The sequence below is a fragment of the Lepidochelys kempii genome, chromosome 2, assembly GCF_965140265.1.
Source record: "Lepidochelys kempii isolate rLepKem1 chromosome 2, rLepKem1.hap2, whole genome shotgun sequence".
Lineage (NCBI taxonomy): Eukaryota > Metazoa > Chordata > Testudines > Cheloniidae > Lepidochelys > Lepidochelys kempii.
In genome coordinates, this window is record NC_133257.1 from 220,972,866 (window position 1) to 220,999,734 (window position 26,869).

The following is a 26,869-nucleotide window of genomic DNA, read 5'->3' on the forward strand; positions in this document are numbered from 1 at the left end:
ATCTCAGCCAGTGTCAACAAAATCAATTGGACAATCACCTGGGTAAGTGGCCATTCTTTGGCAGGAAGAGGCATGTGGGCAAGAAACTTACATCTTGGCAAACAGACTTGCTGTTGCCTGAACCCCAGCTGAAGATAATTTTCAAAGAGAAATGCTATAAGGGTGAACAGAGGACACAAATCATCTCTCTCCCCTCATCTCTACTCACAGCATCAACATTTGAAAGACAAAAGGAGCATCACTGAACTGAGGGTGGGGTCCTGGCTGAAAGATCCAGCCAGACTGCTGTCATCATATGGTGAGATAAATCTTTGCTTTGGAGTCACTTAGTTTGATAAGTTAGGTATTAGTTTGCATTTTACCTTTTATTTCTTTGTAACCAATTCTGACTTTCTTGCCTCATTACTTGTAATCGCTTAAAATCTTTTATCAGGGTTCTTAAACTTCATTGCACCATGAACCCCTTCTGATAACAAAAATTACTACATGACCCCAAGATGGGGAACTGAAGCCTGGGCCTGCCTCCCCTGATGAAGGGGCCAAAGCCAAAGCCCAAGGACTTCAGCCCCAAGCAGGGGGCCTGTAACCTGAGCCCTGCCACCCAGCAAAAGCCAGAGAACTCACCTCCCAGGGCTGAAGCCCTCGGACTTCAGCCCCTGGAGGCGGGGCTCAGGCGTCAGCCCCCGGGCCCAGCAAGTCTAAGCCAGCCCTGGCGACACCATTAAAATGGGGTCTCAACCCACTTTGTGGTCCCGACCTACAGTTTGAGAACCGCTGATTTAAACTAATGTGTGTTTGAATTGAAGTATTTGGGAAACTCCATTTGAGAGAACAGAGTTTGTGCATACCATTTTCTATTAATGAAATGATGGACTTCAGGACCCTGGACTTCAGGAAAGCAGACTTCGACTCCCTCAGGGAACGGATGGCCAGGATCCCCTGGGGGACTAACTTGAAGGGGAAAGGAGTCCAGGAGAGCTGGCTGTATTTCAAGGAATCCCTGTTGAGGTTACAGGGACAAACCATCCCGATGAGTCGAAAGAATAGTAAATATGGCAGGCGACCAGCTTGGCTTAATGGTGAAATCCTAGCAGATCTTAAACATAAAAAAGAAGGTTACAAGAAGTGGAAGGTTGGACATATGACCAGGGAAGAGTATAAAAATATTGCTCGGGCATGTAGGAATGATATCAGGAGGGCCAAATCGCACCTGGAGCTGCAGCTAGCCAGAGATGTCAAGAGTAACAAGAAGGGTTTCTTCAGGTATGTTGGCAACAAGAAGAAAGCCAAGGAATGTGTGGGCCCCTTAATGAATGAGGGAGGCAACCTAGTGACAGAGGATGTGGAAAAAGCTAATGTACTCAATGCTTTTTTTGCCTCTGTTTTCACTAACAAGGTCAGCTCCCAGACTGCTGCGCTGGGCATCACAAAATGGGGAAGAGATGGCCAGCCCTCTCTGGAGATAGAGGTGGTTAGGGACTATTTAGAAAAGCTGGACGTGCACAAGTCCATGGGGCCGGACGAGTTGCATCCGAGAGTGCTGAAGGAATTGGCAGCTGTAATTGCAGAGCCATTGGCCATTATCTTTGAAAACTCGTGGCGAACGGGGGAAGTCCCGGATGACTGGAAAAAGGCTAATGTAGTGCCAATCTTTAAAAAAGGGAAGAAGGAGGATCCTGGGAACTACAGGCCAGTCAGCCTCACCTCAGTCCCTGGAAAAATCATGGAGCAGGTCCTCAAAGAATCAATCCTGAAGCACTTACATGAGAGGAAAGTGATCAGGAACAGCCAGCATGGATTCACCAAGGGAAGGTCATGCCTGACTAATCTAATCGCCTTTTATGATGAGATTACTGGTTCTGTGGATGAAGGGAAAGCAGTGGATGTATTGTTTCTTGACTTTAGCAAAGCTTTTGACACGGTCTCCCACAGTATTCTTGTCAGCAAGTTAAGGAAGTATGGGCTGGATGAATGCACTATAAGGTGGGTAGAAAGCTGGCTAGATTGTCGGGCTCAACGGGTAGTGATCAATGGCTCCATGTCTAGTTGGCAGCCGGTAGCAAGTGGAGTGCTCCAAGGGTCGGTCCTGGGGCCGGTTTTGTTCAATATCTCCATAAATGATCTGGAGGATGGTGTGGATTGCACTCTCAGCAAATTTGTGGATGATACTAAATTGGGAGGAGTGGTAGATACGCTGGAGGGGAGGGATAGGATACAGAAGGACCTAGACAAATTGGAGGATTGGGCCAAAAGAAATCTGATGAGGTTCAATAAGGATAAGTGCAGGGTCCTGCACTTAGGACGGAAGAACCCAATGCACAGCTACAGACTAGGGACCGAATGGCTAGGCAGCAGTTCTGCGGAAAAGGACCTAGGGGTGACAGTGGACGAGAAGCTGGATATGAGTCAGCAGTGTGCCCTTGTTGCCAAGAAGGCCAATGGCATTTTGGGATGTATAAGTAGGGGCATAGCGAGCAGATCGAGGGACGTGATCGTTCCCCTCTATTCGACATTGGTGAGGCCTCATCTGGAGTACTGTGTCCAGTTTTGGGCCCCACACTTCAAGAAGGATGTGGATAAATTGGAGAGAGTCCAGCGAAGGGCAACAAAAATGATTAGGGGACTGGAACACATGAGTTATGAGGAGAGGCTGAGGGAGCTGGGATTGTTTAGCCTGCAGAAGAGAAGAATGAGGGGGGATTTGATAGCTGCTTTCAACTACCTGAAAGGGGGTTCCAAAGAGGATGGCTCTAGACTGTTCTCAATGGTAGCAGATGACAGAACGAGGAGTAATGGTCTCAAGTTGCAGTGGGGGAGGTTTAGATTGGATATTAGGAAAAACTTTTTCACTAAGAGGGTGGTGAAACACTGGAATGCGTTACCTAGGGAGGTGATAGAATCTCCTTCCTTAGAGGTTTTTAAGGTCAGGCTTGACAAAGCCCTGGCTGGGATGATTTAACTGGGAATTGGTCCTGCTTCGAGCAGGGGGTTGGACTAGATGACCTTCTGGGGTCCCTTCCAACCCTGATATTCTATGATTCTATGACTTTCTATGAGCTTGTACTGCACAGAAGGAAAGAGCTGGGCAGTACAAGACAAACATTTCTAGGGACAAGTCGGGGACTAGGAATTCGCTGGTGTCGCTCTGGAATACAATTCAGGAGTGGCTGGCTAGAAGCACTCAGATAATTCAGCTGGGAGTGATTTTGCATGCTAGAGGCTGGGTGTAAACAGGACAGGAGTGATTGTTCTCACAGCAAAGCAGGTAAAAGGCACCCCAGGTTGGACAGATGAGAGGACACAGCCGTTCAGTAGTCCAGATTGTACCCTGGGGAATGTCACAAATCGGTAACATCTCAAATTAAGTAAACTGATAGAACTGTAACATCAACTGAGACTGATACAGAAAAAAGTAATTTGAGTAAATAATCTTAAGAATATGAGCACTTGCTTGTGTGTAAATTGAATTTTGCCCCCAAAATTCTATACTATACTTTATTAAAACAAATAATATAAAACAAGTTTGGCAGCCATTTTGGAGAAAAATAAAATTTGCCAAATTTTCTTCTGCCCACTAGGCTGCATATTCATAAAGCCACTACATATGGAATATATAATAGCTGAATACCACAAGGAAGGGAATGAGTGAAAGAGAGGAAAATGCCTTCTATTTTAAGAACAATCTACTTTATGTCAAGTACATCCTGGAGCATCTTGGACTGAAGGATGCATGCAATGAAACTTGCAGATTCTAATTCACAAAAACATACTCAGCCAAACTGGTGACAGAACGTGTAAATCACAATCCTTGTGACAGCAAACCCACTTATTGGTGTTCACCCCAAGGGAAAGCAGGTGGTGATCATTCTGTCTGACCTTCTTTGGTGTTTCCATCAGATAGGGACAGCTCTAATTTCTACCAGGGACTCCACAGTTTCCCTCCACAGTCATCACCACTTGGGGACATGCTAATCAGGATACCTTCTCTTTGCCCTGGTCATATCCCCTTCCCAGGCAGCATCACTCACTTTTCAAGCTGTGCTAACTTAAAAGGCTCCCTGATAGAATGGAGGTTGTAGAGGAGGGGTTCTCATACGGGGGGTCAGGACCCCTCAAGGGGTTGCAAAGTTATTACATGGGGGGTCGTGAGCTGCCAGCCTCCACCCCAACCCCAGCTTCACCTCCAGCATTTATAATGGCATTATAAATTTAAAATGCTTTTTTATATATTTAAGGGGGGGGGGGTCACACTCGGAGGCTTGCTATGTGAAAAGGGTTACCAGTACAAAAGTCTGAGAACCACTGTTGTAGACCTTCACCCTCAGCCTTGGTCTACACTAGGAGTTGAGATTGAATTTAGTAGCGTTAGATCGATTTAACCCTGCACCCATCCACACAACAAAGCCTTTTTTTTTTAACCTTAAAGGGCTCTTAAAATCGATTTCCTTACTCTACCCCCGGCAAGGGGATTAGTGCTGAAATCAGCCTTGCCGGGTCGAATTTGGGGTACTGTGGACACAATTCGATGGTATTGGCCTCCGGGAGCTATCCCAGAGTGCTCACTTGTGACCGCTCTGGACAGCACTCTCAACTCAGATGCACTGGCCAGGTAGACAGGAAAAGGCCCGCGAACTTTTGAATTTCAATTTCCTGTTTGGCCAGCGTGGCAAGCTGCAGGTGACCATGCAGAGCTCATCAGCAGAGTGACCATGATGGAGTCCCAGAATCGCAAAAGAGCTCCAGCATGGACCGAACAGGAGGTACGGGATCTGATCATTGTATGGGGAGAGGAATCCGTGCTATCAGAACTGGAGGATCAAACTAATATGCTCCAGCATATGGTTGAGCTGCAGGAAGGCAGCTGGAGCACAAACCGCCACGACAGCCCCTGTGTAACCAACCGCCCTCCTCCCCAAGTTCCATAGCCTCCTCTCCCAGATGCCCAAGAACACGGTGCGGGGGCGTCCGGCCACCCAGCCACTCCACCACAGAGGATTGCCCAAGCAACAGAAGGCTGGCATTCAATAAGTTTTAAACTTTTAAAGTGCTGTGTGGCCTTGTCCTTCCCTCCTCCACCACCCCTCGTGGGCTACCTTGGTAGTCATCCCCCTATTTGTGTGATGAATTAATAAAGAATGCATGAATGGGAAGCAACAATGACTTTATTGCCTCTGCAAGCAATGATTAAAGGGAGGAGGGGAGGGTGGTTAGCTTACAGGGAAGTAGAGTGAACCAAGGGGCGGGAGGTTTCATCAAGGAGAAACAAACAGAACTTTCACACCATAGCCTGGCCAGTCATGAAACTGGTTTTCAAAGCTTCTCTGATGCGTACCGCGCCCTCCTGTGCTCTTCTAACCGCCCTGGTGTCTGGCTGTGCGTAACCAGCAGCCAGGCGATTTGCCTCAACCTCCCACCCCACCATAAACGTCTCCCCCTTACTCTCACGGATATTGTGGAGCACACAGCAAGCAGTAACAACAGTGGGAATACTGGTTTTGCTGAGGTCTAAACGTCCAAGTGCACATTCTACCACCATTCTGCACTTGCTCAGCCTGTAGTTGAACAGCTCCTGACTACTGTCCAGGCTGCCTGTGTACGGCTTCATGAGCCATGCCATTAAGGGGTAGGCTGGGTCCCCAAGGACAATTATAGGCATTTCAACATCCCCAACGGTTATTTTCTGGTCTGGTATTTTCTGGGACTTTCTAAGTCCCTTCCTGCAGCTTTTGAAACAGACCAGAGTTCCTGAAGATGCGAGCATCATGTACCTTCCCCGGCCATCCCACGCTGATGTTGGTGAAACGTCCCTTGTGATCCACCAGTGCTTGCAGCACTATTGAAAAGTACCCCTTGCGGTTTATGTCCTCGCCAGCTTGGTGCTCCGGTGCCAAGATAGGGACATGGGTTGAAGCCTGCCACCAGAATTTAGGCTACATTTAGCCAATAGTGTTTTGTGAGGAGGGGGTGTATAATGGACTGAATGGCAACTTGACACATTTTCTCAATTAATGTAAAGGACTTCGACACGCTCTAGATGAATGTGCTTCTTTATAGGAAGCTGAATAAGTTTATATAAGTGTATCTAATGGATACAGAAACCAAGCTATAAAGAATGAAGATTCTTTCCCCCTTTTACCTCCAGGATACAAAATGACAAATGCAAGCTATCACTGCCTAAAATCCTTTGTTCAGCTGAAGAAGAGCCTTATAGTTCTTCTCGTATCAAGCATGTACCACACCGTCTTTCCTGACACAGATAGAGAGTTTAGAAAGACAGTAAGATTTCTTTTATCCTCTGACAAACTACATTCTCCTTTAAGGAATGAGTCAAAGTTCTTAATAGGATTTTTTCCTCTGTGGACTACTCAGAATTGCTCTTCACCGAATAGACTGCCGAGCTTTGAAACCTTTTTTTGCTAGGGTAATGGCTATAAGGACTACTGCTTTAATAGGTTGGAAATAGAGTGAGAAAGAAGTTCAGAGAGAGATATCTGTTAAAGCTTTCAGAACTGCATTCAGGTTCCAAAGAGGACACTTCCTGATTTGGAGACAACTATATACAATTTGACAGCTTATGAGAATTTGAGAACATAATGGGAAGAGATTAGATTTTGTCCATCTGACAGTAAAGTAGTACTCAATGCTGACAACTGAACTCCAAGAGCGTCAGTGCTGAGGCCCAGTGATAACCCTGGCTGTAGAGAATTCAATATTCTCTGCAATGGTTACCTTTCTGAGTCAAATGTTTCTTTCACATAACAGCTTGAGTTTTAATGATATTTCAGTGCAAAGACAAGTATTGCATTCTCTCTTGGGATGAGTAGTTTTTATTGAGCAAAATTTTTCTTTCAAAGACATACAGCGTAACCTGAAGAGGTTTGAATGGCTGACAAATCCCTGCTATAAAATTCGGGTCAGAATAAAAGAGGAATCAGTCAAAACACTAACATGTTTACTAAATCCAGATATCAATTTCTTTTAGGCTAGTTATGGACTACCAGAATCATTAGTGATCTGTCTTTTGTAATATTTAATTGTATGTGTTAGAAGACTGAGTGAAAAAGCAGGATGTACATGAGAATAAAAGTTTAGTTCACGTTCTTCAATCTTCTCAGTTTTCTCCAATTATGAAGTACTGGAAAACTGAATTTGGCTCCATTCTCTTAGCTGAATAGTTTTGTATTTGAGTTGGTCCATCTTCATACTTTATGGTCTCTTTTATATTATAAGGTATATTTCAGTAAAGTAAATGAAGAGGCACATCATACCTTCTTTTAAAGAGAACTTATCTTTGTCTCTCTACATATCCTAATGCGGGACACAATACTAAACACGGTTTGTCACATGATCACTTAGCGCTGATAATGCTAGTCGACAGAAAATATAAATCTGAGTGATACTGCCTGCCATCATTTGCCTTGAACAGTGTTCTGAGCTAAAATGAAGAAATCTTACTGGGAGAATTTACAATTGTTGCTTGCATATATTCACATGATTATATCACCTTCAGAATTATGTCCATATTCAACAGTGTCTCTATGAGTAAGAATTTAACTAGACATGGCTTTAGTTTCCCTGTATTTTATCTCATTCCCCATAGTGTCTCTTTCTAAAATCCAATGTATTTCAAATTAGATGTGTCCTTCCTCAAACTTGTGTGATTGTTACTTTGATCTTCACTTATTTCAGAATATATATATGTATATTTTCACACCTTAAATTCAACTTTCCTAAGTGTTTTGTCTCTTTATATTTTATAGTTAGTCTTTGCTAAAAGTCTGGAATAGGTTTGTATGTCTTTTCATTATTGTTCTACTCAGGACACTTACAAAAATGTAATGATTTTGTTTAGTTATTTTCTTTTTCCAGTTTCCCTACCTATGTTGTAAGTGACACTTACAAATTGTTTGTACAAAAGCCACTAAATAAAACTGTTGTGTATGGAATAAAGCAAACAAATACTAGGACAGATGCAGTTTTGTTTTCAGCATGTAAGATTTCAACTCTACTTGGCAAAGGAAAACAAACAAGGAAGAGGAGCATAAGAAGAACAGATTATTTTGAACAACTGTTAAGCATTTGTTTCTTATATTTGGTTTCAATTTTGTTTTACTATCAGAAAAAAGAATTCAAACTACTGATACTAAAAAGGCTATAATAAAAATTTTGCTGTTTGTGAATCCATAGTGCAGTTGCAAAAAGTATCACAAAAAGCCATCGTTTCAATTAAAAAACAATAGTTTGAAAGCCTGACATAGTGCAGAAGAAAAAAAAAAACCACCACCAAGAAACTGGATTGTATTTATTTGATCATTCCACAATTCTGATTGAAAGGGTGATTTCAGACAGTCACTGGAGCTGAGTGCATATTGCCCAGTAAATGGAATCTTTTGTCCAACACACACTGACTAAACCTCAACTTTCACAGTTTAGCCTTCTTCATATTAAACCCAGAACTGCTCAGACAAAATGCAGTGCCCTCCAGGAGCTGTTCCATAACAGAGCCAGCCATCTGGCTTGCTACATGTTATTTTACTCCTCTAACCCCACTTCCCTTAGCACTGGCACAGTCCCTTACCAGGACATCTTTCAATACAAAAGTTGTTCAGCATTATGAATTATGAGTAATTCCACCAAAGTAAACAGAGCAAAATCAGGTCACGGTTTTGATTGTGGCTACATGACCTTGTCAGTTACTGCAGTAAGTGTCCGTTGCTTTGAGACAAGGAATGGAATTTACCATATGTTCATACAGCGCCTAGCACAATGTGGACCTCACTGACCTCTAAACAGAGCACTATTGCACTATGGGACTGATCTAAAGCCCACTAAAGTCACTGGCAGTCTTTCTATCAATTTCAATGGGCTTTGGATCAGGTCTTATTATTTACTATTTAACATGCATAACAAGACAAAGGAACAGACATCAAACAAATCTTGGAGAACAATTAACACATTGCAAATTCAGTATCAGAAAAACTGCAGTCAATGAATTAATAGCTCATACTAGGAAAGACTACAGAGAATATTTTAAAAAAGGAAGGATTCAACATGTTACAGTGGACATTGAAGTCAGAAGACTTGTTTCTGAAACTTAGTGGGAATACAACAAGAGTCCTTAGAAGAAAAAAAACTCATTACAAAAGCTGACTAATATGAATAAATGCATATTATAAAACGGTTTCTGGTCCTCATGTTCTCCTTTACATAGGCTATGGGACATCATTTGTAAAGTATCAATTTAACGAACAGGAGATTTGTTTTTCTCTGATTTATCCAAAACCCATTTTACAATACGTAACAGCCAGAAAAGGATTCTACAAAGTTTCTTTGTGCCAGTTCATTCTTTTAACTTTCATACTGATGAAAAAAGCACATGGTTTTAGCATTTCAAAACTGAAATCACATTTGCAAATGCAGGACTTTTAATATATAGCTACCTCTACTGCTCAATGCATCAATCATGCAATATTTCAGAAATATGAATGTGCATTCCAAATTTCCCCATTAAAAAAAACCAGATTAGATTAAATGTAATAACTATCCATCTGAAGACAGGAGACACACAATAAAATCCAAAACAGATGATAGAAGCACTTACACTACTGAATGTCGATCTTTCATTTTAACTGCTTGTTTCCTCAAGCCCAAGAGTGCTTTTTTTTTTTTTTAAAAAAGAAAACAGTAGTTTTAAAGAGATGATGTTTGAGTTATTGTACGTGCACGAGTCTTTTTCTTTTAAATGGTTAAGTGTATTTTTCTTCTCATCTAAATCAAAGGGACTGAAAAGATGATCTGGGGCATTAAAGAGCACCTTGCAATCACGGCTCTTCCACAAGGCCCACAGTAGCATTGCTACAAACAGCAGCAGTATTGGCTGGGCCGAGGTATGGCTAACGTGGCAAAGGCTTCTCTGATTCAGTACATCCTCAGTAGCCTTAATCTGACAAAGCCTCCATGGAATCCCAGCCACAATTTAAAGCTGCCCTCCTCTGGTGGAAACCCTGGGGGAGTGCAGTGACAGAGACACTGCCTGCTCTCCTCCCCAGTGAATCCCCCAGGGTTGGAGTGGCACCCCGTTGTCAATACCTGCTTCCCTGCACCAACACAAGTGAATCTAGAAAAAAGGAGATCTTGTGGCACCTTAGAGACTAACACATGTACTTGAGCATGAGCTTTCGTGAGCAACAGCTCACTTCATCGGATGCATTCAGTGGAAAATACAGTGGGGAGATTTATACACATAGAGAACATGAAACAATGGGTGTTACCATACACACTGCAATGAGAGTGATCAGGTAAGGTGAGCTATTACCAGCAGGAGGGGAAAAAAACCTTTTGTAGTGATAATCAAGGTGGGCCATTTCCAGCAGTTGACAAGAACATGTGAGGAACAGTGGGGGGGGGGGAATAAACATGGGGAAATAGTTTTATTTTGTGTAATGACACATCCACTACTTCAAGGATCTAGCACATTCATGAAGTACAATAGAAAATAAAAAGATCCTTACAATGGTCCCTCCTCCACTATCCAATACAGCACTGTTGAATAATACAGTACCTTAAATCAATTTTTAACTAAACTGGGAAGCCTTTTACATTTAGCAGAACAGGCTCTCTACTGGTGCAGCATGGAGGGGTTAGGGAGATTAAATCTATCCCCATAACCTGGGGCTGAGCAAGGGAAGGCTGATATTCCAGCGTATAAGCCGTAACAATAACCACAGTTTGTCCTCACCAATTGCAGATTATTAGAGCCACTAGTCCTCCAATGCAGACTTCTATGGCGAACACAAGGTTTATCCATACCATGAGCACATGAAACCCTCAACCATTAAAAAATAGGAGTCTGCTTCTGGTATATGTGCATGTAACTTACGGTTCAGATATGGGGACATGCCATCATTCATAACCAAAGACAGTTAGCCACGTTAAGTTGTTTCCAAAATAAATAGTAAATACGTAAATAATAGAAAATTCTTACTAGGGACTAAAATATCATGGCCCGTTTTTATTGTTTGGCATTTCCATTCTGTTTCTTGACATATGTAATTACACATATATTAGAGACTGGGTATTATTTTCCCAAGAGCCTAAGTGACTTAGAAGCAAAAGTCCCATTGAAAGTCACGGGGACCTGTGTTCCAAAATCAGTGAGGCACTTTAAAAAACTATGATAATGAGTGGGGTTTTCCAGTTCCCAATAAAGACCCCTAATCCCTTCAGTGAACCCTAATGTATAGATCAATCTCATAACAAAGCTCCTTGAGCTCTGAGATATTTCTACTTTAGTTTCTAGTCAACTAAAACAGCTGCTCAACTCAACTAATTCCAAAATTCAATAACTTTGCAGGACCAGAAAGCTAATTTTATTTACTGGCTTTTTAATCCACCTGTTTTCACTGCAACAGTAGAAAAAATTCTTCAGAACAGTTTTTACAATATTTTGTACTGAGTAGTGTTAAGAAAGTCACCAATAAGTATTTAATTGCTTGAAGTATAATTTGCATACTCTAAAGAGACAAATGAAAATACCAAGATTATTGTCACGAAGGCTTCTAAGGAACAAGCCACCTCACAAACATTGTCCGCCATTCAGTCATTGCTGCATATGCTGGTCTCCCTGTTCAGGACTGCCATCTGCTGTCAGATGGTAAGCAAAACTGACATTCATGATAACAGAAAAGGAGTACTAGTGGCACCTTAGAGACTAACCAGTTTATTTGAGCATAAGCTTTTGTGAGCTATAGCTCACTTCATTGGATGTATTGGATGAAGTGAGCTGTAGCTCACAAAAGCTTACGCTCAAATAAGCTGGTTAGTCTCTAAGGTGCCACTAGTACTCCTTTTCTTTTTGCGAATACAGACTAACACGGCTGCTACTCTGAAACCATTCATGACAACAAAGTACATTGTTCACAAAGCACCTTCCACTCACCTCATCAGTTCCTGGGACAGCACTATTTTTCTTAAGGAGAACTATACAATTCATATACTTTCCTCATGGCAATAATGATGGTATTGTACTACCAGATAGGAACCAGGATGCTACAGTACCAACACTAGAGTCATGAAAAGAAGAAAAAAAAAGCATACAGAATTGTGTATCAATAACAGAACTGCAGAAAATATACCTGAGATACCATCTTTGCCAGGTACTAAAGACATGATATTGTATGCTTTGTTTAATCTAACACTTGAAAGGTAGAGCTATTTTACAGAAACTCTTATGTTTTACTGTAATCATAGTAGGAAGCTTGCCAACAGGTGCCAAAGTGAATTTCTAAAAAAAACTGTCACTCTAAGAGGAACAGAGAACAGCTATGGCATTTTGCTGTAATCTTGAAACAAGTGTAAATTAAAATAAGAAGTGTGAAAAAAATTTAGAGTTTAAATTACACAGCTTAACTATTTTAAATGAAGTAAAAAGGTTTTGTATAGATGTGTATATACACACACACACACACACACACACACGCAGAGTGAACTAATAATTCCTAGAGAAACTGGAACATAATTGTAAGGGGAGATGGCATTGACATCTATGGTTAAGATTGCCATACACTTCCCATTATAAGATCCCGTTTCAATGTTGCTTATAACTTTGCCGAACTTTAACCATTTAGGCTGAATTTTTTCATGCTGGGTGTTGCCATTTCTAAAACTGAAATTAGAAAAAAAAATGTTGTTTTGCCCATATCTATATCTTATAACTGTTTCATTAAGAAGTTTTGGAGCACCTCCATGTTTTGGAGCAGGGACTTGATATTTGGCAAGGGGGTGAGGCAATGTGGTGTCACAGATGGACCTTTTGCTGTCAAAATAGGCCAAGTTACATGCCTCCAAAGATCTCAATTCACTCATGCTCAGTAGAGGCTTGCTAAAGTTTAGCAGATAAATTCTCTGAAGATTCCATGTGCACTGAGCATGCAGGACTTTCTGTGCAATTGCTCATCCCAGCTGCCAGAGACCAATGTCAAGCAACTGAACTGAGAGCAGAGACTACCTCCCCTGTGTTCTCAATGTCCCTTCTGCTGGTACCCAAACAGTAAGGAGGAAAAGATGGAAGGAACCTGACTGGGATGCAGAGAGGTTAGAGAGGGAGGAACAGAAGTTGAAGGTGGTTGGAAGAGGGGCAGACGGGCAGGGAGCCTGGAGCCAGGAGATGGATAATAGCCAAGGAGGGGAAGGACAGGAGTCAGGTTGTGGGTGGATATGAGTAGAGGGAAGGGAGGAGCCAACATGTGTGAGTAGGAGCAAAGGCGGGGGGGCAGGCTAAGACCAGGCAGCAGAAGGGTATATAACCACTACGGCCCATCCCCCTACAGAACCTGGAATTGAACCAAGAAGTCCTCAGTCTCTACTTTCCTCTGCTTGCAGAAAACAGAGGTGAAACTCACTGGCAAAGAGTGTGTCTCATCCCCCCATTATAGTTACTGGTCCACATAAAGGATAGCAGTCTACCTCTGCTGCCAATTACTCCATTAGCTCAAATGGTAGGAGGTTTTTGCTGTGGTTCTGAAGTCTTAAACCCAGCTGATGACCCAAGTTGGGGGTCAATATCTTGATGGAATTTCTGTTTTTTTCAGTTTAGGTTTTTTATATAAAAGTTAAGAAATTGCATTAAAAATAAGCTATGTTAAAAAGAACATTAAGGTTGCAAAGTCAATCAGCCAAAAATTAGGAAATGCCAGAATTAAGGCTGTGTAGGCAATTATGTTATAGTAATTACATGATCACATACTATTTTTAACACCAGACGCCTGCCTCATTCGGTGCACAGATCAGGATGAACCTGTGCTGGGAATGCATCACAATCACGTAGTGCCTGAGGCTGTTGTCCATAGGGTCCTGCCTCATTTGTTGCAGAAGTTGGAAAATATGGAGAGAATAGGCAGGGAACTGCAGGAGGAGAAAAGGATGGTCTTGTGGTTCATACAGCTGAATGCCACTGGAAAGAATTTGATTCTACCCCTGCCTCTGCCAGAGTTCCTATATGATGCCAGGCAAGTCTTTTCAACCAACGTTTTCACAACTGGTCACTAATTATGTGTTCACATGAATTGCCAAATAGTTTCAACCCAAAAATAATCTGTCTGGGACTTATATGCCATTCACAAAACAGGAAGAGGAGATAGCAGCAGTGGCGGTCTCCCCTTTTAACCCTGCACTTAGGCCTGGTCTACACTACGAGTTTATGTCGGATTTAGCAGCGTTAAATCGAATTAACCCTGCACCCATCCACACAATGAAGCCATTTTTTTCAACATAAAGAGCTCTTAAAAACTATTTCTGCACTCCTCCCCAACGAGGGGATTAGCGCTGAAATCGACATCGCCGTTTCGAATTAGGGTTAGTGTGGACACAATTCGAAGATATTGGCCTCCGGGAGCTATCCCACAGTGCTCAATTGTGACCGCTCTGGACAGCACTCTGAACTCGGATGCACTGGCCAGGTGTTCAGGAAAAGCCCTGGAAACTTTTGAATCTCATTTCCTGTTTGGCCAGGCGAGCTCATCATCACAGGTGACCATGCAGTCCCAGAATCGAAAAAGAGCTCCAGCATGGACCGAACGGGAGCTACTGGATCTGATCGCTGTACGGGGAGAGGAATCCGTGCTAGCAGAACTACGTTCCAAAAGACGAAATGCCAAAACATTTCAAAAAATCTCCGAGGTCATGAGGGACAGAGGCTACAGCAGGGACACAACACAGTGCCCCATGAAATTTAAGGAGCTCAGACAAGCGTACCAGAAAACCAAAGAATCGAACAGACTCTCCGGGACTGAGCCCCAGACATGCCACTTCTATGCTGAGCTGCATGCAATTCTAGTGGGGGCTGCCACCACTACCCGACCCGGGATTCCGATGATGGGGTAGTCTCTGCCATGCCTGAGGATTTTGCTGACGGGGAAGAAGAGGAGGACAAGCTTGAGGAGAGCACACAGCACACCGTTTTTCCCCGACAGCCAGGATCTTTTTATCACCCTGACTGAAATACCCTCCCAACCCAATGAAGGCGAAGAAGGGACCTCTGGTGAGTATACCTTTTTAAATATAATACATGTTATAAAAGCAAACGTTTTTTAATGAGTAAGTAGACCTGAGGACTTGGGATGCATTCGTGGCCAGTACAGTTACTTGAAAAGTCTGTTAACGTGTCTGGGGATGGAGTGAAAATCCTCCAGGGACATCTCCATGAAGCTCTCCTGGAGATACTCTAAAAGCCTTTGCAGAAGGTTTCTGGGGAGAGCAGCCTTATTCCGTCCTCCATGGTAGGACACTTTACCACGCCATGCCAGTAGCAAATAATTTGGTATCATTGCATGACAAAGCCTGGCAGTGTATGGTCCTGGTGTTTGCTGGCATTCAAGCAACATCCGTTCTTGATCTCTCTGTGTTATCCTCAGGAGAATGATATTGTTCATGGTAACTTGGTTTAAATAGGGGAATTTAATTAAGGGGACATTCAGAGGTGGCCGTTCCTACTGGGCTGTTTGCCTGTGGCTGAAAAGAAATCCACCCCACAGTTAGCCATGCGGGGGGGGGGGGGGGGGGGAGGGAGCGGCATTGGCACTGAGCTATTTGTGTTTGGCTAACAGGGATCTTCCCTGATAACAGCCAGGTGGTGGGGGGAGGGGAAAAGCGATCATCCCAGAGAATTGGATTGGAGGGGGTTAGTTTGGTTTCTGCTGCTGCACGTTAACAGGAAAACCGCAGCACTAAATGGCCAACTCAACGTGCTTTGCTTGGTATGGGAGAGGAGGGCACTGCTGTTATGAAGGTTGCAGAAGCCAAAAGACTATGGCTTACCATGGCCGTCTGCAAGCCGAATTCTGTTGCCTGGCACTGCGTGTGTGATCTCTAACACCAAAGCCGCAGGCACTCAATATAAGATGCAAAATGCGACCTTGTACCAAAATCACATGTGCTATGTAATGTGAATAGTGTTGTTCACCGTGAAAGAGTATAGCCATTGTTCTGTAAAATGTATCTTTTTAAATACTTCACTCCCTTTTTTCCCTCCAGCAGCTGCAAATGTTTCAAGCCTCCCTCCTCCGTCCCAAAGGCTATCTCAGATAAGGCATCGAAAAAAAAAGCACGTGCGATGAAATGTTCTCTGAGCTCATGCAGTCGTCCGGCACTGACAGAGCTCAGCAGAATGTGTGGAGGGACACAATAGCAGAGTACAGAAAAGCGGCCAATGAATGTAAGGAGAGGTGGTGGCAGGAATATCAGAGGAGGCATGAGGCAATGCTGGGGCTACTGAGGGATCAAACGGACATGCTCTGGCGTCTGGTGGAGGTTCATGAACAGCAGCAGGATCACAGACTGCCGCTGCAGCCCCTGTTTAACCTCCCTCCCTCCTCCTCATGTTCCATAGCCTCTTCACCCAGACGCCCAAACGCTGCGGGGCGGGGGGGAAGGCTCCGGGCACCCAACCACTCTACCCCAGTGGACAGCCCAAGCAACAGAAGGCTGGCATTCAACAAGTTTTAAAGTGGCCTTTTCCTTCCCTGCTACCCTCCTCCCACACCCCACCTTGTGAGTTATCTCCCTATTTTATAATCAATTAATAAAGAATACATGTTTTTTAAACAATAGTGACTTTATTTCCTTTCCTTGTGATCGAAGCGGGGAGGGCGGGTGGCTTACAGGGAATTTAGAGGCAACCAAGGGTGTGGGTTTTCATCAAGGAGAAGCAAACAGAAGTGTCACACAGTACCCTGGCCAGTCATGAAACTGGTTTTCAAAGCTTCTCTGATGCGCAGCGCTTCCTGCTATGCTCTTCTAACCGCTCTGGTGTCTGGCTGCAGGTATGCAGCGGCCAGGCGATTTGCATCAACCTCCCACCCCACCCTTTAAACGTCCAAATGCACACTCTACCACCATTCTGCACTTGCTCAGCCTATAGTTGAACAGCTCCTTACTACTGTCCAGGCTGCCTGTGTACGGCTTCATGAGCCAGGGCATTAAGGGGTAGGCTGCGTCCCCAAGGATAACTATAGGCATTTCAACATCCCCAACAGTTATTTTCTGGACTGGGAAGTAAATCCCTTCCTGCAGCCATTTAAACAGACCAGAGTTCCTGAAGACGCGAGCGTCATGAACCTTTCCCGACCCTCCCACGTTGATGTTGGTGAAACGTCCCTTGTGATCCATCAGTGCTTGCAGCACCACTGAAAAGTACCCCTTGCGGTTTATGTACTGGCTGCCCTGGTGGTCCGGTCCCAAGGCAGGAATATATTTCCGTCTATAGCCCCACCACAGTTAGGGAATCCCATTGCAGCAAAGCCATCTAGTATGACCTGCACATTTCCCAGAGAGTCACTACCTTTGATAGCAGCAGCTCAATGATTGCATTGGCTACTTGCATCACAGAAACCCCCACAGTAGATCTGCCCACTCCAAATTGATTACCAACTGACCAGTAGCTGTCTGGTGTTGCAAGCTTCCACAGGGCTATTGCCACTCGCTTGTGAACTGTGAGGGCTGCTCTCATCTTGGTATTCTTGAACTTCAGGGCAGGGGAAAGCAAGTCAAAGTTCCATGAAAGTGCCCTTACGCCTGCAAAAGTTTCGGAGCCACTGTTGCATCCCAAAGCTGCAACACTATGAGGTCCCACCACTCTGTGCTTGTTTCCCGGGCCCAGAATCGGCATTCCACAGCATGAGCCTGTCCCAGTAACACCATGATCTCCAAATTGCTGGGGACCACGGTTTTAGAGAAATCTGTGTTCATGTCCTCATCACCATGCTGCCGTCACCTCCTCGCCTGGTTTCTCAAGTGCTGGTTCTGCATAAACTACACGATAATGCGCAAGGTGTTTACAATGGTCATAACTGCTGCAGTGAGCTGAACGGGCTCCATGCTTGCCGTGCTATGGCATCTGCTCGGGTAATCCAGGGAAAAGGGAGTGAAATGATTGTCTGCTGTTGCTTTCATGGAGAGAGGGAGGGTTGACTGATGACATTTACCCATAACCACCCGCGACAAATTTTTGGCCCCATCAGGCATTGGGAGCTCAGCCCAGAATTCCAATGGGCAGCGGGGACTGTGGGAACTGTGGGATAGCTACCCAGAGTGCACTGCTCAGAATGTCGACGCTTGCCACGGTACTAAGGAGGCACACCGCCGAATTAATGTGCTTAGTGTGGATGCATGCACTCGACTTTATACAATCTGTTCCCCAAAATCGACTTCTGTAACATCGGAGTACTTTTGTAGTGTAGACATGGCCTTAGGGCTCTCCCCTGGGATGTGGGAGGCCCAGATTCAATTCCGCACTCTGCCTGATGTGGAAACAGGATATGAACTTGGGCCTCCTTCACTACAAGAGAGACAGATATTCCAGGGTGGGCCTCTCACTGGAGCAGGGACTTGAATTTGTGTCGCCCATATCATAGGTGACTGCCCTAACCACCAAGCTAGAGTCACTCTCACGCTTTCTCTGGTCCAATAACTATTCACTAAGAAAAGGAGTACTTGTGGCACCTTTGAGACTGACCAATTTATTTGAGCATAAGCTTTCGTGAGCTACAGCTCACTTCATCGGATGCATACTGTGGAAAGTGTAGAAGATCTTTTTATACACACAAAGCAATTTTATACACACATGCTTTGTGTGTATAAAAAGATCTTCTACACTTTCCACAGTATGCATCCGATGAAGTGAGCTGTAGCTCACAAAAGTTTATGCTCAAATAAATTGGTCAGTCTCTAAGGTGCCACAAGTACTCCTTTTCTTTTTGCAAATACAGACTAACAAGGCTGTTACTCTGAAACCTAACTATTCATGGTCATTCATACCCAAATAGATTTTTTTCTATTTTTTCAGAACTTCCAACCATCAGTTATTCACCCAGCTCTAGTTTGGATGAATGAGGAAAATAAAAAGAAATACTGAATAACTACCTCATTCACTGAACAAGGCAGGTGCCCTGTGGAAAAAGTAGATCATGTACTGAAAAAACATACTGCTTGGGCCTGGGGGCGAGGGGTGTGTGAATTAAGATTGCACTGGCAACCTTAATTCTAGCAGTTCCAGACTTTTAAGTGCTAAAATTTGCAGCCTTGACATTTTTAGAACATAGATTATTTGGATGTATTATAGAAGTAAGATTACAGAGACACGTAAGGTCTTCAAACATATTAGAGCGCAAACACAATGGAGAATAACATAAAATCTATAGATTCAACTTAAAATATTTTTAAATCACTTTTGCACTTTTCAGAATCTCTTGTAAAAAATTTAAAAGAAAATGTCATTCAAAGACAAGAAAATCGAAATAATTAAAAAAGCAAGAGGAATGTATCCAAGCAAAAGGGTAGGATAAAACAAATAGGCCAGAACTGAAGGACTGAGGGATGGACCCATACTAAATATTTACAATTCTAAGTATAAGATTAGTGTTTGATTTTTGGAAAGAATTTACAGTGTAAGCAATCTGATTAAATTAAATTTAAAACATGAAAATTCCCAAGTTCTTCCAGTCTAGGAAGAAGCTTTTGAAATGTAAGTATTTGCTGCCATCATGTGGAAACTTCAGAAATGGCACTTATGTCAACAAAAACTGACCATAATGCATAGAAACAGACAAACTGCCAGAATATCTATTAAAGCTTTAAACTTTTAAAATTTCTTTATGTAAAGGGGGAATTAATCATTTGGAAGTTTTTTTTGTTTTTTTTTTAACAGTATGGCAGATTACAGAGTTGGATATAGTCATATGTAAAGCACTATGTGAATTCACAGTTCCGTATGTTTTAGAACAAGAAGTTCTGGAGTGACAGTAGATATCAGATTAAGACTGTTCACTGATCTCCATAACACAAATTGGTGAATTCAGTTCATTATGGGCTGGTACTCATGTCATAAAACCATCATCACAACTCAGCACTTTGCCGATAGCTTCTCTGCTGAGGTTAAGGACTGAATGGCTTGGAGAAGTAAATCCTCAGAGATGGTCTGTTCAGGTCCAGATTCAGACAAACTGAATTGGTAATGGGTTATAGCCTACACTGACCCATACAAGATATAATGGGTTGGCTTATAGGAATTCTATACATTACAATGTCAGGAATGGAGTAACTAGGAGAAGGAGGAAAGGAAAGAGGTTAAGAGAGAGTTGGCTGCACTAGTTTTATGCCACCCAGGGATTCCCCTAGATCAAGGAAATCTGCAGCTGCCCCATAAGGGCCACTTTCCAGTGCTTTGTGCTGGGTAGATAAGGCAAGTGGATGGATGACCAATGATCTGGCTTTTTGAGTCCGTGGAATGGCTTCATTTCTTAATGTAAAGAAAACAGATAAATTCCTATTACCCTAAACTATCAACATGCAGCAGCTTCAGCTTTCACCTGTACTATGGATCACTACAACTAAAGAAAATGCACAAATCATTTTAATGAGTCATCTAAACCCACTACACCCCAACAAATCTAATATAAAAGAAATTAAAGGATATGACCTTAAACAAATCAGAAAGATAAACAATGTACTTTGTAGTGCACTATAATTATCAAGAGCTTGATTTTCCAAGTAATTGCCAATTAAAATACAATTTGAAATTAGTAGCTCCCAGGCACAGGAAAAAGATTTCAGTACAAACAACAAGCCGCTCAGTGTACTCCAAGTATTAGGTTACAGTGTGAACTGGAAGAAATCAATTACAGGAGCTATTATTGTATGTACATTCACATGGCCCAGCTTCAAGTGATGAAAACCTTCAGCAATACAAAAGCCTTCTCAAGCAAAATGAAGATCCTCTATGTTGCTAATCCAAACACAAGGTTACAAAGACAAAACTTTAAATTCCTCACCTCACATAAATGCATACTTGATTTGACAGAATCCAATACCACAGTAAACTTTACCTTAGGTCCTGATCCTGCAATTGACTTCATGCAAGTAAGCCAATGGGACAAAAGTGCAATTACGAAATATATCCTTAAAAAACTAAAACAGTTTTGAAACCTGCATATTGACATATGTGCAGGCAACTCATCATGATGCTCCGGCAAGAAACAACATCTTGGATTGGAGGGCCAAAGAGAGACATTTCTGAGAATCAGAGAAGCTGAGGAATTTTGAGATGGCCAGGTTTGGGAAATACCAATATCCTAGGCTCAAGGAACACTGGAGCTGGCCACCAAGGAATCGGACAGGGAGGAAGTCAGAAAAGAGGCTTGGCCATTTGTAACCACCAGAGGCAAAAGGTCATGGCAGCACTTGACATGGCTGCAGACATACAAGGATAGGCAGGCTGTGGACACTAGAGAGAAGGGGATCAAGAAGAATTCCACACAACTAGAAGTTTCAAATCAATACCAGGTCCTCAATGTGAAAACTTTGGAAAATATACCTCTCATGATCCCATAGGTCCAAGGGAATGGAGAGATGTACCAGACACACATAGATGGCAGATCAGTACAACATGTAAGAAAATCAAGCTTGCCTGCAGAAAGTTCTCCAATCGTCCCAGGAAGACGGACAATTCTTGTTAGAGAATCGAATACTCAGATTAATCAAAAGAACATTCTACATGGGACAGGCAGACAACAAGACAGCCTGCTGCCTTCCCAGAGCCAAGACATGAGATGTCCGATTGGATAGGCTTCTGAAGTTGACACACAAAGATCCACTGGTGATGGCTCATACTGGCATTAACAACACTAAGTCGTGGGATATTTCATAGATAGTAGATGACTTCAGGGAATTCAGAAGCATAAGTGGGATGACCAAAGTAGTCACAGGCCTATCAGCCTGACATTGATACTGGGCAAGGTAACGGAATAGCTGACATGGGACTTGATTAATAAAGAATTAAAGGAGAGTAATGCAATTAATGCAAATCAACATGGGTTTATGGAAAACAGAGCCTGTCAAACCAATGATATCTTTTTTTGTTGAGATTACAAGTTCGGTTGATAAAAGGTAATAGTATTGACATAATACACTTAGTGTTCAATAAGGCATTTGACTTGATACTGCTTGACATTTTGATTAAAAACCTAACATGACACACAGTAAGTGGATTAGTCACTGGCTAAATGATAGGTCTCAAAATGTAACTGTCAATGGAGACTTGTCATCAAGCAGTTATGTTTCTATTAGGGTCCCATAGGGATCATTTCTTGGCTCTAAGCTATTTCTACATTTTTATCAATGACCTGGAAGAAAACATAAAATCAACACTGATAAGTCTGCAGATGGCAAAAAACTGGGGGTGTGGCAAATAATGAAGACAGGTCGCTGATTCGGAGCAATATGGATCTCTTGGTAAACTGGGTGCAAGCGAACAATATGCATTTTAATACAGCTAAATGTAACTGTATGCATCTAGGAACAAAGAATGTAGGCCATACTTACAAGATGGGGGACTCCATCCTGAGAAGCAGTGACTATGAAAAGATTTAGAGGCGGGAGGGATAATCAGCTGAGCATGAGCTCCTTTTGTGACGCTTTGGCCAAAAGATCCAGTCCTGGGACGTATAAACAGGGGAATCTTGAGTACAATATATAACAACTGCTCCTGGAATTCTGTTTCCAGTTCTGGTGCCTACAACTGAAGAAGGATGTTGATAAACTGAGGAGGGTTCAGAGAAGAGCCATGAGAATGATTAAAGGATTAGAAAGCATGCCTTATAGTGATAGACTCAAAAAGCTCAATCAATCAATTTACCTTCTCTTTGTTAAATTTAAGACTACAGTCTATAAGTATCTACCTGGGGAACAAATATTTAATAATGGGCTCTTCAGTCTAGCAGACAAAGTTATAACATGATCCAATGGCTGGAAGTTGAAGCGAGAAATAGACTGGAAATAAGGCATACATTTTTAAACAGTTAGGGTAATTAACAATTGGAACATTTTACCAAAGGTCATGGTGGATTCTCCATCTCTGATATTTTTAAACCAAGATTGGATGTTTTTCTGAAAGAGATGCTCTAGGGATTATTTTGGGGACATTCTATGGCCTGTATTACACAGGAGGCCAGACTAGATGATCACAATGGTCCCTCTGGCTTTGGAATTTATGCATCTATGGTAAGAGTTACTATTTAAGAAGAGTTCCAGATTCAATATGAAATGCATCCACTACATTAGCTCATAAAAATAACTTTTCTGAGGTATCCTCAGTCTTACACAGGCTTTCACAGTACTGAAGTGGACATGCTTAATGTATACACAAACACAGCACTAGATACTTGACTGCAATTATTCCAGAACATGCTACTTTATCTATCGCTGTTGTGGAAAGCTAGTGATTTTTAAGTTGGTATGCTAGTTTTTTCTACTTTTTTATTTTTGAATTCACTTTTACTGCAATGTTTATAGATCATTTCCAGATAATAGCTAGGCAGGTGGCAAGCAGAAATTACTGGCACAAATCTCCTTATTTAGCTCCCTATCTGCAAATCATGCACACAGAAGCTCTATGAAAAAAAATTGTTTTTCTATTACTCCATCTTACTTTTCCCCAGCCTGTTTCACTCACTTGTTACATTTTGTCGTAAGGTAAGACTGCAAGCTCATTTGAGCAGTTACTGTCTTTGACTATGTGTCTGTAGAGAACCTCAACCCAATAGTGCCCTAATCTGGTTAGGGTTTCTAGGCATTACTGTGAAACAAATAATAAAACTGGATACTGGAAGAATAACAAAATGGAAAAGACAATGTCTGGCAACTTTTCCTCTTCTTCAAAGCCATACTCAGCAGTTCTTACTCAAGGGATCTCCTAATAAAGTCAGTTTTGTCCAAATAATTAAGGAGTGCTAAAGTTGGAAACTTAACAAAATATGTTTACTTGTACACATACAAACAAAGATGGGCTTTACAGATTTGATCTTCACTATTTTTTTTATATCCAGTTAGACTTTTTGTTTAAAGCATAATCCAAGAGCCCTGAAAAAAACAGAAATATTATTAAATTTGCAGCAGAACAGGAGATCATGTTCTGATAGATTCAGAAGTTCTTCAGGAACCTGAATGTAATCCTGGGATAACAGGTTCTAATCATGATGGCCCTAAGTTACAAAAACCTCACGGTCATGTACAGTTATGCACATAATTTGTGTGCACAATCTTCTGATTTGTTAAGTTTGAAAGCTACAAGCCCCATAACAAGATAAATAGGTTATATGTAGCTGAGGTAATGTTTTTCCTGTTTGTCTCATTTCTGTTGGACAGAATACCCTACCACCACTAGGTGGAGGCCTAAATTATCTTTTAAAAGATAACTTCATATTCTTTTTAATGCTGATAATAACAAATGTGTTCACTATAATATTCTTTTGAGAGACCTAATCATGTGTTGGCTATTACTAAACTGTATTTATGAGAGAAGTAGGGATCATCCACAGATGAATAAATGGGTTCCAGGACATAATTCTGTACTTAAACTACAATTTTTTTAAATAATGTGTTAGTAATAGTATGACTCTTGATACTTTCACTGTTGTTACTGAAAGCATTAAATATTTAGACATAAGATCACGCAGGTACAACTACAGGGTAAGCTTTAAAATTCATATATTAACAACAAAAACAATAAGTGGTATAGCAATATGGCAGCAGTGTTAAAAATACTAATGGTATTGCCCATGCCATTTTGAACTTGGAACATGCAGTAAAGGCCTGTACCAAATGCCCGTCTCATTTTCCATTAACTCAAGACCACACCATTATTGGAATGCAGGGGAAATGGCACTGTATTTACATATAACAGAGTTAACAAAAGAAGCTAATCAAACATTATACCATATCCATGTGAACAAAGAAAAACACAAAAATTACCGACCTCAGTAGTGGAAAGACTAATCTAAAAGAGAATGATGTCACTTTCCAAATGAGAAGTACCAAATGCTTCTTCCCACGACAGATGTGTACCACACACATACAAATTCATCTACTGGGTATACTCACAGATCATTCCAATTCTCTCTGAAAGACAAGATTCCACTATATGATAAGGATTCTTGACTAAGGGCCCTAACGGGGCTTGTGTTTTTCTAGATTTGGAGGCAGCACCGGTAGAATGAGAATGGGGCCATGAAATTTTAAGGCTATATTACAATGGAATCCTGTTTTACAAATCTGTCTGGGGAACCTTCATTTTGATTGTTCTATCCCAGGGGTGGGCAAACTACAGCCCAGCCTTCAGATGTTTTAATCTGGCCCTCAAGCTCCTGCCGGGGAGTGGACTTGGGGGTTTGCTCTGCGTGGCTCCCAGAAGCAGTGGCACATCTATCCGGTTCCTATGCCTAGGGGCTGCCCGGGGGCTCCGAACGCTGCGCCTGCCCCAAGCGCCAACCCCACAGCTCCCATTGGCCAGCAAATGGGGCCAATGGGAGCTGCAGGGGCAGTGCCTGCAGACAGGGCAGCGCGCAGAGCTGCCTGGCCACGCCTCAGTGTAGAAGCCAGAGGGGGGACATGCTGCTGCTTCCAGGGAACTGCTTGCGGTAAGCACCGTCCGGAGCCTGCATCCCTGACGCCCAATCCCTTGCCCAGCCCTGATCCCCCTCCTGCCTTCCAAACCCCTCAGTCCCACCCACCTGCACCCCAACCCCCTGCCCCAGCCCAGAGCCCCCTCCCGCACCCTGAACTCCTCATTTCTGGCCCCACTGCAGAGCCCGCACCCCCAGCTGGAGCTCTCACCCCCTCCCACACCCCAACCCCAATTTCATGAACATTCATGGCCCACCATACAATTTCCATACTTAGATGTGGCCCTCGGGGCCAAAAAGTTTGCCCACCGCTGTTCTATCCAAATGATCACTACACCTCAATGCTGTTTTATGCAAACTTCCCAAATCAAAGATGCAGAAAAAACAAACTCTCTGCCTTGCACAGAGAGTGAATAAGACTAAGCATTTAATGCCAAAGCAGATCAAGCGGATTAAGGGAAGTCACTGCAGCCACACCACACACATCTAGCCTGACAGTCAGAACAGCATCCTGATTTCCTATCTGCGGTCATGTCTGATTCTCACAAGCTCTCTCATTCATCAGCTACAACTAAAGACACTCAAATGAATGAGAAAAGTCTTTTCTGACTTTGAGAAATACAAAAAAAAAACCTAAGGAAACAGTTTCCAATGTGATCCTTACAACCAAATGCCCACTGAACATTCTAAGTTAGGGTTAAGGTTATCAGCAGCAATAGGAATTTACTTTTAATAAATAGTTTTTGATCCACATAATGCAACATTGCCAGATACAGCAGAATTGGTTTTTAGTGACCTTTCGACTATGTGGAAATATGAAATAGCACTCCTGAATCTTATGTCACAATTTTTATTAAAATCTGAAATGACAAATGCTTCAAAAATCATATTTAACAAGGTAATAGATTTTTGAAAGTTAGACAAAGACCAGATCATCTAATCAATGTACTTCATTGCCACTTACAGCAGAATACAAAAAGGTAGCAGCGGTCTTAAGCTTATATATCCAATACAGTTGCTGAGGGACAATCAAACAGGCACCCCAGATTTCCCATTCATAGCCCAGGTTGATTCCAGCATTCACAGATGATAGCGGAAGCTCAGTCCCCTAAATGCTCTTCCTCAACCATCACCTGAAAAATTGTTTTTCAGTTTCACCTCTCAAATCTCAGTCCATTTGTGGGTGGGCAAAGACCTTAAGAACAAGTGAAAGTGATGTAGGGAGAATCACACCAGCCCAAGGAGTTCAGAAACAGGAAATGATGTTGTGGTTATGTGAAAGTAGGAGACCCAGTCATTGACAGGTTGCCCATTCCCAGCTTCTGGCAAACAGAGGTTAGGGATACTTCAGAGCATGGTTTTGCATCCCTGCCCATCCTTGCCATTGATGGACCTATCCTCCATAAAACTTATCTAGTTCT

At 42.5% G+C, this 26,869-nt stretch overlaps 1 protein-coding gene and 1 long non-coding RNA gene across 3 annotated transcripts in view; both read right to left on the minus strand.

Annotated features, from left to right (window-relative positions):
• The window catches only part of SDHAF3 (succinate dehydrogenase complex assembly factor 3), a 78,491-nt gene that overhangs the window by 37,808 nt on the left and 13,814 nt on the right, over positions 1 to 26,869 (minus strand). The window lies entirely within an intron of this gene.
• On the minus strand, positions 23,784 to 24,914 carry LOC140907596 (uncharacterized). Its single transcript, XR_012157548.1, has 2 exons — positions 24,803 to 24,914; positions 23,784 to 23,907 (listed from the first exon to the last, which is right to left on the minus strand). It is a non-coding gene; the product is annotated as an uncharacterized lncRNA (long non-coding RNA).